Consider the following 12,581-nt stretch of genomic DNA (forward strand, 5'->3'; position numbering starts at 1 on the left):
ATAAAAATCTGTTTCAGAACATAGAATGGGCAAAAACCAAGGGAGATTATTGTAGGTGATCCTGTAGTATTAACAGCTTTAAACTATTACTGTTGAATATAAAAATGCCAGAAAACGTCTAAAATAAAGCACGAGAATGTCTTCAGTTACAGGTGGTACTGAACAGAAAATCAGATTTGACCAATATTTTTCAGATTAACTTTGATGTAAAATCACAGACTTTACACTAATTCCGTCCAGCAAACCATTCTAGAAATATTAAAGGATCCAATAGTATCACCAACCTCATTACTGGAAATAAATCTCATTCTTGGACTTACGGGAAGAAATGGTGATGACTGTGGCAGAACAACATGGAATGGCTCTTTGCAATTACTCTCCAAACACAGAAAGGACTTGGGATCACCCACAAATCCTCCAGAGTTGCTTCCTAGGAGGAGATTGCAAGACAACAGTCTCCAATGGGTTTAGAGTTCTGGGAGATAAGGGAACAACTTCTTAGCCCAGACAGACTTTTCAAAGAACACTGGGTTTGCACACTTTCTTTTTAAATCAACTTTTGAAATTGCTTATTAATTGCTTTTCAGCTATTTTAGGAATCCTAAATTGATAACTTTTACAATAGCAGTGAGCCTACTTCAATCTATAGCAAAAAAATTTCTAAATATAAATTTTAGAACTTAAGGTTTTTTTTTTTAATAAACAGGATGATTAGAATATTTATTTTAGAAAATTATACAGGAAGGAAGGGTCCAGATGGATTTGAAGTAAGATTTTGAAATCAGAAGAATGCTTTTCGTGGGAGAATTATTTTATTTTGAATTCTTAAAAGAAATACAATAAGATGAGACTTTGAAGGGGAATCAAAAGGAACTAAGGTTGCAATTAAAGGAAAAGAATGCTTGGATAATTGGAACAAAATAACTAACACTGGATGTTATTTTGGAACAATGGACTCAGAAGCTAATTTTAAAAGTGTCTGCCCTTGTAAAATAGATTGTTTAACGATATTTTGGAAGAGGAGCAAATTGTACTGGACAAGACTGAGACTGCTCTGAAAGTAGATTTTAAAGTGACAGGTTACAAGAATGATATGAAAAAAGATGTTACACTGGACATGCAAATGAAACTGATAGATGTCTTAATAATTAAAACAGAAATGCAAATAATAAAGAGTGACTTGAATAACTTTCTTATATATTGGATTTACCAAACAGACTTAAATCTTTAAAAGAATTCTGTGAGAAAGGATGAAGAAAAACTCCTAGGACATTATTTGATGAGGCTTTAAGGATTTGTTTGTAAAAAGATGAAATATAGTAAGAAGTGATCATTTGTTACATTGTAAGACAAGGCAATCTATTACTAAAACTCTTGTGTTTATTTATACGTTAAATTGGGCAAAATGGTATATCATAGGGCCATGATGGCGAACCTATGGCAAAATGGGGAAGCTGGAAGGAAGTTGGAAGTCACTCTGCTCCCACTGTTCCTTACCTACCTGTGATAAGGAATTATCTCTAAAATAAATGACCCGATGGTCATGGGTTGTCTAGTAAGTTACTAAAATTGTTTATATGTGTTGTGTTGAACAGGAAGCCATTTCTTCTTCTTTTTAATTATATTCTTAATGTTTCTTCAGTATTTTAGTTTGTATTAGTTTCATAGCTTTTTAATTGTAATGTTTAATAAAGTACTATTAAAAAAAGAAATGAATCTCATCCTTAAGTGTATTCATCTATGCTACACTTTACCAGCAAACCAATCTCTATGCAAAATAATAAATGATTGCAAACTCAATGGGAAAACATTTCAATTTCCCAAGGTTTTTTCAAAAATGTAATTACAAAGGCTTATCAGGAAGTAGTTATGCTAGAATTCAGTACTGTAAGAAATTTATGACAATTTCTCTTGAATTAAACATAGATCAAATTTAATGCACTCAATGAAAGAATGCCAGTATCATAACTATTGCTCTAATTACAGTAATTCTATTCCCCCCTCCAGAAATGGCTATGTCCATGATCCATAAAAAATGTTAATAAAGTTAATAAATAATCTATTACAACACTCTTGGTTGTTTTCAAACATGTATAGATTCTTTAAAAATGAGTGATTCTGAAGATGTGACAGAGTGCTTCAAGGATCAGCAAGGAATATGTAATGAAATCAAGCATGCGAGGGAAGACCAAGTATCCACAGCTGAAAGTATTATAGCAATAAATCCTATCATCTTTAGGCCCATCTTCACACATCAGGAGACAGGCTTCTGAATTTAATAGCACATGTAAGAATGTACAGAACTTGTATCAGAGAAAACTTAATTTATCAAAGAACCAATAATCTAACAATGCTTAAATCCCATTAAACATCTTAATGCTAGATTTGCTGGAATTGCATAGATGGAAATATCAATTGGAAGCCTGTAAAACAGTTTATACTAGATATAATGCAAGACTGTAGCTGTCACATCTGCCTTTGTGGCAGAATAAGATAATTTAGAAGCTTAGCGGGGCAGGGATGACAGAATTATATATAACAAGGAATTTATTTATGGAACATACAAGTACTCCTCACTCAGCAATCGGCCATTTAGTGACCATTCAAAGGTACAACAGACCTTTCCAAAAAACCACATATGTTGTTCTGCAGCTCCAACAGCAGCAGTATCCCCATGGTCACATGACCACATTTTGATCACTTGGTAACCTTTACAGCCATCACTTTTTTGGTTGGTTTCTGGCAAAAATCTAATGAAATTAATGGATATGCTTAACAACCACTGCTTTAGTTTAACAATCGCATTTGCTTAAAGAAATGATATAAAATCGGGTTGGAATTTGGTGGAAATTCCCAGCTCTGTTACAGTTGTAAGTCGAGGATTACCTATATATGGCTACCTATCTATATAATGATCCTAAGCAACTCACAACCCCCAGACCATACAGCCTCCTAGCTCAACTCACTCCCAACTCTTATTCAACCACAGTATTAATTCTCTCTGTCTAGACTAGAGACAACTTCGGGCTTTTTACTCAGGACCTCTGTCTCTATTTGGCAAGGCAATTTCCGATTGCCATGACAGGAACAGAAAGTAATATTACTTTTCCTTGGGACCGTATGGCAAAATTGTTCAGAGTTTACATATAGATACTTACAAATTGATGGAGAACTGAATATATAACCAATTCATGACCGCATACCATATGCCAAGTATCAGGAAATGAAGTTTGTAGTGAGAAAATCTTCATGTCATTTCTTCCCTTATTTGAAGGGAAGACAGCCATATACACAACCTTGAGCTGCTTTGAGAAAAGATGGGATATAAATACAATAAATAATCTAGTAAGTATCTGATTAGGCACATTCACTCTCCAAAATACAGAAAGCAGCTTACCAGATATAAGATAGGATGTGAAGAATGAGGAGTGTTTATCCTCAATGTTTTTCAAGAAACAACTATATTAGAATAGAATAGAATAGAATAGAATAGAATAGAATAGAATAGAATAGAATAGAATAGAATAGAATAGAATAGAATAGAATAGAATAGAATAGAATTCTTTATTGGCCAAGTGTGACTGGACACACAAGGAATTTGTTTTTGGTGCATATGCTCTCAGCGTACATAAAAAGACAAGATACATTCCTCAAGAATCATAAGCTACAACTTAGTGATAGTCATAGGGTACAAATAAGCAATCAAATCATACTAGGAAATAATTAATTTCAATGTAAATCGTAAGAATACAAGCAACAAAGTTATAGTCGTGCAGTCATAAGTGGGAGGAAATGGGTGATAGGAACGATGAGAAGATTAATAGTAATAGTAATGCAGACTTAGTGAATAGTTTGACAGTGTTGAGGGAATTGCATTAATATAGTGATGCTATTGGTTTTTTTTTTTTAATATCCAGGAATGGAGGAGAAAACCCTTGACACGTTCATCCAGTCTGAAGGACTGAGTCAAAAGCTGGAATCCCTAGCAACAGAGACGGGACTTAATAACTTTGACAGACTTAGTCCTTCAAACTGAACAGACGAGTACAACCCATGCCTGGCTGCTGTCTCCACCAATACAGAGAAATCCAAAGTAAGTATGGTAGGTTACTTAAAGTAACCAGATCCTTCTACTATAACTTGCATCTGATTTGGACAATATTAGTGGGATAAAGATTATGATTAAGTGATGGTCAGCCATTTTTAAGCACAATTCATGCATTTTTCTATAAATCAGATTAATAGCATTAGCAATAGTACGTAGACTTATGTACTGCTCCATAGTACTTTATAGCACTCTTTGGGCAGTTTACAAATGTCAGCAGACTGCCCCCAACAATCTGAGTTCTCATTTTACTGATCTTGGAAGGATGGAAGGCCGAGTTAACCCTGAGCCTCTCAGGATCAAACCTCTGGCTACAGGCAGTTAGCCTGGCCTGCAATACTGCATTCTAATCACTGTGCTACCACGGCTCCTAATCGTAGTTTAGTAGTTAAATGAAAAAACTGAAAATAAACAGCTCCAAAAACCATGTAAGCAAACCATGTTAAGAACTTCTGCATACAACCAAGTTCATTTTCATAAATATGATGTAAGCAAACTCAAACTATTTTCCAGTGAAAGTGATGTTCAAAGGAGATACTCATTTAATAGGGAAAATGATAAATAAATTAGGTATTTTGCTTATATTTCCCTAGGAACTATAATTCCTTGGGAACCATTGTATTAACAGTGTCAAGATCTATTTTGCATTGCAAATTATTTATTGAACAGTATTTCCTGATATACAGCATTCTTCTATGTATGCTAATGCCTTATCAAATGCCTTATTTCTTCAAATTTGTCCACTCAATATCATACTGTAACCCAGAAGTCAATATTATGATGGAATTAGCTTGGCACTTCTTAATTTTGTGAATATGGTGGAATATACTAAGCATTGTACAATCAAATACTCTGTTGATCTCACATTGTTGCCTTCAATCGCTTTTAAACAGAAAAAAGGGAACCCTGCTATAAGTAGACATTATAGTCATTTATCATCTGTAATGATGTTATAAATAATTGCACCAACATGAATACAGGAAAAAATGTAAGCAAAAGTTAATGCTAATATCTAGAGCAGACTCGAAGTCTAGAACTGTTAAAGGATCTATGAGCCACAAATATTAAGAAATAAATATCAGGAAAATAGAAAACAGGTAGTTCTTCACTTATATTCATTCATTTAGTGACTTTTCAAAGTTACAACAGCAATGAAAAAAAGTGACTTATGGCTGGTTTTCACACTCAACTGTTGTAGTATCCCATGATCACGTGATCAAAATTCGGGTACTTGGCAACTGGCTCATATTTATGATGGTTATGGAGTTGGGCCCTGGGGTTATTTGATGTTCCAATAAGAAATATACAATATAGTTAATTTGAAAATAAAATCAAGTTATATGTACTGCAACATACAAGTAGTATGTATAACTTTATGGTGGCATACTAAATTAATAAGTTAGTGTGACAATAGCTGAAAGGCCATTTAAATATAATGAATAGGTAGTACTCAAGTTGATGATGGTAATTAGAACTCGACTTTTTGTTGCTAAGTAACATAGCCGTAAAATGTGACATCATGTGACCACATTGTTTAGTAACAGCCCTCCCAGTTGTCATCCTTAAGCAAAATTGTAAAGTGTGATGACATGTGGTCACCATTTGTGACCTCCTGCCGGTTTTCCTATTGACTTTGTTAGAAGCCAGCAGTGAAGGTTACAAATGGCAATCACATGGCTGTGGGATACTGCATGGTAATTGTGAGCCAATCACTGAGCACCCAGATCATAATCATGTGATTGCAAGGCCACTGCAATTGTAACTACAAGACTGTCTGAAGTACCACTCATTCAGAGCCACTGCTAAGTTTAAATGTCATTGAACAAGTTATTGTTGAGGAACACCCATACAAACAATATAAAGAAGTCTATTCGTCCTTGTTCCATTTTTCTTTTTTAGACTATATTGTTCACATCATTATTTGTCAACTGAAAAAATAACTCCTCATATATTGGTAAGTATCACCCTAAAAACTAGAATGTCTCACTATAAATGTAATGTCTGTATCATTTCATAGCTATAAAAACACTGTATCAATTGGTGTTAACCACACCCAACCCAATGCATCTCTGGATTTGATCCTTGTTATTGTTTTTAGTACTTCTGTTACTTTCTGAGATTCTGAAAGCCTGTTATATAGCTTACTGTAGTTACAACTGCAGTAAGAGCACTGTAATATAGTAACATAATGTGCAAACAAAAATTTTCTCAGTCCAAATAAATTCTTGTCTATAACACCACCTATTATTTTGTGTGTGTATGTGTGATTATATACAAATCCACTTTAAAACAATTATTTTGAAGTGCAGCAAATATAACAATTATATTTGAAGTGCAGCAAATATATAGATCTCCAGATCTTACTGTACTAGAATTCCAACTTTTCTTCCCATAAGAAATAAAAGCAAAACATCAGGGCATCATTAAACTGAAGACAAGGTGGGATGGGGGACAGAAGATATTATTTTTCTTCTCATAAGAAATACATCATACAAGATCTGGAAGAAAACATGCCAGGGAAAACAGCAATTCCTATCCCAAGCAAATCTATGAAGAAACACAAAGCACCAACAATTTCAAACTTCAAGGAAATACACCCCACCTCTTATTACCATTTGTTCATATGTTACCACCCATACATCATTTCAATATCAAAACAAGAACTGTAATGCCAGTAATAGACATCTTAAAGTTTCTAACTGTGAACAAGGTCTACAGAGAGCATTTCCACTAAATGGTAGCATCACGTATGAGAAACAAACAATCTGGAACCAAGTTTTGAGTCCATATTTGGAAATCTTCAAGTCTCTCCTACAGGTGAGTTGCAGACAGCTGCCAGTGTATTAGAACACATATTCCCTATAAAATATGCTCTGAGCACCTATTTATACAACAACAACAACAACAGATTTCTATTTACTCAGGAAGGAATAAACTCTCAGTTTAGGAGGAGGAAGAGAGGAGCATTTGCTAAAATGTTTAATTTCCACTCGTCACAATTAGCATCTTTGGTATCCTTGCACTACACACCCAGACCCAAAACAAATAGCACGCACACCCTAAAGATTGCTGGGTCTTTCTTCAGAATGAGCCATGCCATATCCCTGCAACTTAAAAAAAAAAGAATTTAAAAAAGAATCAACAGACACATAGACATTAACAACATCTATAGACAATGCAAGAGACAATGAACCAGCCCAAAAGAGAACAAAAAGACTCCAGCACCTCTTCACCAGTATTCAGCACCCAGATCAGCATGGATTAACTCCAAGGTTAACTTCAGACCAAGTAAGCAATACCCCAATCAAGAAACTGCCAAATAAGCTAACAGTAAACAGCCCAAGCAAAGAATCCCTAAAACCGCCCCCACCCAGGCATGACACCAGAATATAAACTGACAGCAAACAGCCCTCCTTACTAGCCCTGATGACTGTTACCTAGTTAGGGTAATAAAATGTCTGCAAGAGGACAAGCAAGCTCAGAGAGCACCAAAGACCCTTCATTACAAATATTCTCCTTTATTGGAACCTGCAAGACCACCCCCACCAATACTGACAGGGGAAGACAGTAGAATATAAATTGACAGAAAACCCCACTCCTTACTATAACTGATGAGTGTTACCTAGTTAGGGGTAATGAAATGTCTGCAAGAAGACAAGCAAGCTGAGAGAGCACCAAGGACCCTTCATTACAAATATTCTCCTTTATTGGAATCTCCAAGACCAACGCCACCAATACTGACGGGGAAGCCAGTAGAATATAAATTGACAGCAAACCACACTCCTTACTAGCACTGATGATGCTACCTAGTTTAATGAAATGTCTGCAAGAAAACAAGCAAGTTCCGAGAGCACCCTAGGACACCTCATTTCCTACCCTGACCTACAAACCTTCTCCTTTATTGGAACCCCCAAGATCACCCCCACCAATACCGACAAGGCAAGCCACCAGAATATAAAACTGATAGCAAATCCCATTCCTTACTAGCCCTGATCTTACCTAGTCAGGGGCAATGAAACGTCTGCAAGAGGACAAGCAAGCTCCGAGAGCACCAAGGACCCTTCATTACAAATATTCTCCTTTATTAAAACCTCCAAGACCAACGCCACCAATACTGAACCTCCAAGACCAACGTCACCAATACTGACAGGGGAAGCCACCGGAATACAAATTGACAGCAAACCCTATTCCTTACTAGCCCTAGTGATCTTACCTAGTTAGGGGCAATGAAATGTCTGCAAGAGGCCAAGGAAGCCCAGAGAGCACCAAGGACCCTTCATTACAAATATTCTCCTTTATTAAAACCTCCCCCCACCAATAATGAACAGGGGAAGCCACCAGAATATAAACTGACAGCAAACCCCATTCCTTACTAGCCCTGGCGATCTTACCTAGTTAGGGGCAACGAAACATCTGCAAGAGGCCAAGGAAGCCCAGAGAGCACCAAGGACCCTTCATTACAAATATTCTCCTTTATTAAAACCTCCGCCACCAATACTGACAGGGGAAGCCACCGGAATATAAATTGACAGCAAACCCTATTCCTTACTAGCCCTGGTGATCTTACCTAGTCAGGGGCAATGAAACGTCTGCAAGAAGGACAAGCAAGCACCAAGGAGCCCTCCAAAAAGAAGGGGGGGGGTTTTAAAAAAGGATCCTTCGCATCTTCGCAAGTCAGGCCTGTGGAAGAAGAGCGTTAAGAAAGACCCATTGTCTCCGCCGTTCCCATATTCGCCCTCCACAGAGAGCCCTTGTTCTCGGCGCCACACGTGTCGCGCAGTTACCCACGCTTCCCAACGCCGGACGGCCAACCGGCCTTCTTCTTCTTTTCCGTCCTTTGGCTTCACGGGGGGGGGGGGGAGCTCCTTTCCACCCACCGCAGTCCCACGGGCAAGGGATGTTTAGGGTGGGTCGGTGGGTTAAAGAGAGGCTTGCTCGTTCAGCTCCGGAAAAAAAGAAAGCCACCGTTTTGGGAGTGGCCGGCCCCGACCGCAGCCGGAACGACGGGGCCAGCGAGGAAAGGTCACGCCCACATCCTCACGCGTGTCTCCGGGCGCGCGCGCGCGGGGGGGGGGAGAAGCGGAGTGAGTGAGGGTGGGGGGGGTTTGGTGGGGAGGAGTGGGGAGAAAACAACAACAACAACAACAACAACAATCCAGCTTGGGAGGAGGAAAGCCGTCTCGCGGACACACACACACCCGCCCTCCACAGCTCACTTTCTCCCCCCCCCCGCAAAAAGTTGGCGGGCGGGCGGCGTCTAGGAAAAACAGCGAGGTGGGAGGGAGGGAGCGTCCTCCTCACACGCTCGCGCCGGCCCGCCAGGAGGACCAGCGCGCGCGCCGTTGCAGAGGGGAGGGGGGGGAGTGGAGAAGGAGGAGGAGGAGGAGGGGGGGGTTCAGCTGGCCGAAACTGAAGGAGAAGCCTCTCCCTCCTCCCGTTTCTAGGGGCAACAAGAGGGGCGGGGTGAGGGGGGGGAAAATAACGGCCTCAAGGCAAAGCCCCCCCACGTCGCGCGCGCCCCCCCCCCGCCAAGTGAACAAAAGCCGCGCGGCAGCAGAAGGAGGAGGAGGAGGAGGAGGAAGACTGACGCTGAGGGAGATGATATTTGCCCGGCTCCTACGGGATAATTCTCTTTCTTTCTCTCTCTTTCTCCTCAGCAGGTGGGCCGGCTTTCCCCATCGCGTCGCCGTTTCCCCTCACGCACACAGTTTGGAAGGTGCTCTGCGTTGAGGTGGCGCCTTACCTGACGGCGGCGGCGGCGGTCCTCCTCCCACCCGCCGCCCCCCCCCGAGCTGAAGAAGGCGCTTTCTTCTCCTCCCGGGGTGGTGGATGCTTCGGGGACTTAGCCCAGAGACTCCCCCTCCATGCCGGCGACCTGCATGGCCGCCCCCCTCCAGCCAGCCGCCTGTTGCTGTGGGTCCTTTTGAGGATCCGAGAGCGACGGGAAGGCTCGTTCGGGGGCTCTTTTTTTCTCTCTCTCTCTCTCTCTCTCTCTCCTCGCTCCTTTTTCTTCTCTCTCTCTCTCGAGAACTCGGCAGCCCAGCACCGTTTCCCCGCCCCCGGCGCCTTCCCGATTGGCGGGCTTCTCTCAAACAGGAACAAACATCGCGCTCGCTCATTCGCCGGGAGCCACGCTACTCCTCCGTCCGCCGCCTTCCTCCTTCCTTCGGATTGGCTGGTTGGGACAGAGCGAGTCTGAAACCACCACACCGTACCTCCGCCCCGCCCCCCCACCAGCCCGGACGCAAAGGCGAGGGACGGCCAATCGTATCGAAGGGGTTGTCAATGCTCGTCGCCATTGGTGCTTTCGGCACGTTTCGTTTCCCTGCCATTGGTCGATAGGGAAGCCACTCCTCGACTTCACCAGCCTTGCCCACGAGTGAAGGGACCACCGAGCTCCTGTTGCAAAGCGAGACTTTTTCAACCTTGGCAAGTTTTAAGGCAAGAGGTCTTCAAACTTGGCAGCTTTAAGACTTGTGGACTTCAACTCCCAGAATTCTCCAGCCAGCTGTGCTGTGCTGCACACCTGCGCAGCTGTGCTGGCTGGAGAATTCTGGGAGTTGAAGTCCACAAGTCTTAAAAGTTGCCAAGTTTGGGGACCCCTGTAAGGTGTGTGGACTTGAAAGTTCCAGAATCCCCTGGTCAGCACGCTGGCTGGAGAATTCTGGGAGTTGTAGTCCAACACCTAAATTTCCCAAGATTGAGAAACTGAGGTAAAATAAAAACAAAACAAAAAACAAAAAGAGTCCCTTAACTGATTTGCAGCTACCTAAACAATAGTTCTTGCTGATAGGCAAAGTGTGTAAATTTACCTTGGTTTTCATTCATTCTTTTTTTTTTATCTCCTCTTTTGCAGAATTCTGAAGAACAGTTGCAGTATTACACTTTTGCAGCGAAAAACAGCAAAACACTACAATGTACAGACTTTCTTACGAACCTATTTATCCAACAGAGCAATTTTATGCAAAACTCTGAAAGAAGTTAAAGGCAAGAGATAAGAAAGAAAATATAAATATTTTCTTGCAAATAATTGTGATTTCCATTAAATTGGCGCACAGAACCTTATTCGTTCTGTTCAATTACAACTTGCTCGTCTTCCCCTCCCTCAGGATCTGCTTGCTCTTTCTTCAGATACCTGTTTTGCAATTTGACATTCATTAATTCATCCTTGACTAAGCCACTTCAGCATACTTTTGTATTCAGTCCACATTTAATGAGCACCTATTCTCCTAGCACACAAAATTCTTAACCAAATTTCCACTGTATTGAACTTTTAAATATTTTTTCTTGATGAGTCATATCCCACTTTGATAGTTGTTTTTGTTCTGTATTGCATCAAAGAATTTGAACATTGGACAATAACCAAAATAAAAATGGAACTGTGTATATTTTATGAAGAATAGTCCACTGTCACAATTAGAACAAGAGGTATTTCCTGAGGAGTTTCTAGTTCTACTTTCCAATGGAAGGTTCACATGTCATGCTAAGTAAACCAAAACCAAAGCAATTAATTAATGAGATAGGTGAACCAAGGTGCCCTAGCTTGTAAATCATGATTTATGTATTAGGGTTTTGAGCTGGCCAGCCAACTGTGGCATCTTTATTAAATAATTGTTCATCAGCAGCTTAATGTCATGTACAAACTAAGTTGGACTTTGTACATAAGTTTTATAGCTGCTTCCCAAAATGATACAGCCTTTAAATATACACAAGAGTCAGGAGTGAAGAGCTAGGCAATGGGGCAGTGAGACAAGCAGGGCAGATTAGACTAGCACCTAATAATTTGTATCACTGAGGACCAGTGGTGGGTTTCAAATTTTTTTACTGGTTCTGTGGGTGTGGCTGCTTGGGTGTGGCATAGCCTGGTGGGCATGGCTTGGTGGGCATGGCAGGGGAAGGATACTGTAAAATCTTCATTCCCACCCCGCTCCAGGGGAAGATTACTGCAAAATCTCCATTTCCTCCCGATCAGCTGGGACTTGGGAGCAGAGAATAGATAAGGGCGGGGCCAGTCAGAATTTTTACTACTGGTTCTCCAGAACTGGTCAGAACCTGCTGAAACCCACCCAAGGAAATTACTATCAATTTATTGGATACATTAGGGCAAATAAAATAAATGCTACATGATTCTAGGACATAGGAAACTCTATGTCAGTTCATTCATGAATATGGACAATTTGCCCACTTGCACTTAAGCATAGTCCCAACATGACCTGGCAACATCTTTTTTTTCCATGTCCCATAATGTTGCCATTATCTCATCTGTAGTCTACGAATGAGACAGGTTTAAATTAGCTATACTAGTATTGAAGTAGTCATCCATGGGTAGCTGCAAGACTGTTAGCCTCTGTCTTGCATTATCTTTAGGGAGAGAACAGGTGAACAGAAACTATTTGTGGAAGAACTGGGATCAGCAATGGGTACCGTTATTTATCTGTCACTAGAATTTTCTGTCAATGAATGAAATGGTTGGTGA

At 40.5% G+C, this 12,581-nt stretch overlaps 1 protein-coding gene and 1 long non-coding RNA gene across 12 annotated transcripts in view; one reads left to right on the top strand and one right to left on the bottom strand.

The window, feature by feature from the left end:
* FRYL (FRY like transcription coactivator) overlaps positions 1-10,190 on the bottom strand; it is a 171,041-nt gene extending 160,851 nt beyond the window's left edge. For 8 of the 11 annotated variants that reach the window (XM_034411349.3, XM_060690832.2, XM_087875302.1 and 5 more), the window contains exon 1: positions 9,849-10,190. The gene's annotated coding sequence lies outside the window, so the exon portion shown is untranslated. Of the gene's footprint in view, positions 1-8,104; positions 8,123-8,672; positions 9,320-9,848 lie in introns of those variants that run through there. The other 3 variants (XM_087875306.1, XM_060690836.2, XM_060690838.2) reach the window with 2 other exon arrangements.
* On the top strand, positions 9,683-11,135 carry LOC117662084 (uncharacterized). The gene is made up of 2 exons (XR_004590275.3): positions 9,683-9,765; positions 10,962-11,135. It is a non-coding gene; the product is annotated as an uncharacterized LOC117662084 (long non-coding RNA).
* The last annotated feature ends 1,446 nt before the right edge of the window (positions 11,136-12,581 follow it).

This window comes from Pantherophis guttatus, chromosome 8, assembly GCF_059756535.1.
Source record: "Pantherophis guttatus breed Tessera chromosome 8, ASM5975653v1, whole genome shotgun sequence".
NCBI classification, from domain to species: domain Eukaryota; kingdom Metazoa; phylum Chordata; class Lepidosauria; order Squamata; family Colubridae; genus Pantherophis; species Pantherophis guttatus.